General features: G+C 56.0%; 1 non-coding gene across 1 annotated transcript in view; it reads left to right on the forward strand.

The window, feature by feature from the left end:
- Positions 1-2,016: 2,016 nt before the first annotated feature.
- Positions 2,017-2,500, forward strand: part of LOC126149954 (small subunit ribosomal RNA) — a 1,909-nt gene continuing 1,425 nt past the window's right edge. The window contains exon 1 of the ribosomal RNA XR_007531209.1: positions 2,017-2,500. This exon is cut by the window's right edge and continues 1,425 nt beyond it. This is a non-coding gene — a ribosomal RNA (small subunit ribosomal RNA).

Raw genomic sequence — 2,500 nt, forward strand, 5'->3', positions numbered from 1 at the left:
CTCAATTTGCACCGCAATGTAACTCAATTTGCACCGCAATGTAACTCAATTTGCACCGCAATGTAACTCAATTTGCACCGCAATGTAACTCAATTTGCACCGCAATGTAATGCAATTTGCACCGCAATGTAATGCAATTTGCACCGCAATGTAATGCAATTTGTACCGCAATCTACCCCCACATTGTGCCTTAACCTAACCCACATTGTGCCTTAACCTAACCCACATTGTGCCTTAACCTAACCCACGTTGTGCCTTAACCTAACCCACGTTGTGCCTTAACCTAACCCACGTTGTGCCTTAACCTAACCCACGTTGTGCCTTAACCTAACCCAAGTTGTGCCTTAACCTAACCCAAGTTGTGCCTTAACCTAACCCAAGTTGTGCCTTAACCTAACCCAAGTTGTGCCTTAACCTAACCCAAGTTGTGCCTTAACCTAACCCAAGTTGTGCCTTAACCTAACCCAAGTTGTGCCTTAACCTAACCCAAGTTGTGCCTTAACCTAACCCAAGTTGTGCCTTAACCTAACCCAAGTTGTGCCTTAACCTAACCCAAGTTGTGCCTTAACCTAACCCAAGTTGTGCCTTAACCTAACCCAAGTTGTGCCTTACCCTGCTCTGTAATTGGCATATGACACGTTACATTAATGTATTGTCCAACCGCAACCCGCTCAGAATGTTGTGTACACAGCTACGTGTCATCTCCCCATAACAGCTGCATTGCAGTGTGGTACGCCATAGAGACGTGTGGGAGTAATGGACGCAGTGGATGGCGATCAGCATGAGCCGTCTGTTCATGTAGTGGCGCGTGTATGCAGACGTAGTAGTCTCTTCTCACACAATGTGATAGCACGGTGCCCCGCGTTCCACATCTGCGACATGCTACAGAGGCCGGTTGACAGTTGGTCGCGCAATGGACATCGCATACGTACGGGGGCACCTTCCACGTGCCCTCTAGTCGGGCACATTTTGTTGCGTGGATGTGAGCGGATGTAGTGTGTCTTGACACCTGACAGGCAGGCATGCAATAATAGTTGACTTTGCAAACGGGGATGGACGTGTACGTTTACTGGTGACGTTACGCAAATGAACAACTGGTAACCCGTTGTGGTGCGGTTGTCCTTGCTGGAGGTACATCTGTGAGGGCAACGATCGGTACAGCTACGAAGCGGTCCCCACCATACCAACGAACGTGAATGTGAATCTGGGTGTGAAGCGATACGCGGCTGTGGGTGGGTGGGACTGTCCCCGGCCGGTGAGGGGGGGCCGCCCGGCGTGCTGGCCGCGCGGTGCGTGGGCGCACGCGCTACAGCCGGCTGGTGGGGGCGCCCAGTGGCAGGCGCGCCGGCCGACGGACGCGGCAGGCGGCGCAGCTGCGCGCCGGGGCACCCTGCGCGCGGCGCCGTGCAGCCAAAGTGGGTCCTCGCCGGCCCGGTGCGAAGCGCGGTGGACATCTGCAGTGTGCTGGTCCGATTGAGGACTGTGTGCGTTGAGGATGCGCCGCCGCCCGGCACTCGGCGCCGCGACGCCGTCTGCTGCTCGGTCGCCCCAGCGGTTCTCGCTGGTGGTTTGTATCGCAGTTGTGCAGACGTGTTGGCACGTGCGCTGTGCTGGGAGAGTTCGCTTCGGCACCCACGTGGGGCCTTTGCCCTTCTGTGGCGCTGGCGTTGGAGCTGCCGGTCACCGTAGGTGGCGCGTGTTGTCTCCCGCCGGCAATGCCACGACAGCACGCTCCCGGGCCTCTGTCGGCAGCGGCAAGCTCAGTTGGGAGCACGGGTGGTCGCACCTAAAGCGTCTACTCGCCTAACTCCGGGCGATTGCGCCTCTCTCGAACCCGACCAAGTACTTAGGACGGCGCTGCGCGCCGCCGGGACCTGAGAGGGTTTCGAGGTGTATTGTGCAGGGGAGCTCAGCCTCCTCCTGTTTGCAGAATAATTGAGCGGACGCTTGCGTGTTCGCGCGGGCCCCTGGGACACACTCCCGGGCGGCCGGCTGCTCAGCTCTAGTTGACGCAGCTCCCTGGTTGATCCTGCCAGTAGTCATATGCTTGTCTCAAAGATTAAGCCATGCATGTCTCAGTACAAGCCGCATTAAGGTGAAACCGCGAATGGCTCATTAAATCAGTTATGGTTCCTTAGATCGTACCCACGTTACTTGGATAACTGTGGTAATTCTAGAGCTAATACATGCAAACAGAGTCCCGACCAGAGATGGAAGGGACGCTTTTATTAGATCAAAACCAATCGGTCGGCTCGTCCGGTCCGTTTGCCTTGGTGACTCTGAATAACTTTGGGCTGATCGCACGGTCCTCGTACCGGCGACGCATCTTTCAAATGTCTGCCTTATCAACTGTCGATGGTAGGTTCTGCGCCTACCATGGTTGTAACGGGTAACGGGGAATCAGGGTTCGATTCCGGAGAGGGAGCCTGAGAAACGGCTACCACATCCAAGGAAGGCAGCAGGCGCGCAAATTACCCACTCCCGGCACGGGGAGGTAGTG

Source organism: Schistocerca cancellata, unplaced genomic scaffold (assembly GCF_023864275.1).
Source record: "Schistocerca cancellata isolate TAMUIC-IGC-003103 unplaced genomic scaffold, iqSchCanc2.1 HiC_scaffold_959, whole genome shotgun sequence".
In the NCBI taxonomy this organism is placed as follows: Eukaryota; Metazoa; Arthropoda; class Insecta; order Orthoptera; family Acrididae; genus Schistocerca; species Schistocerca cancellata.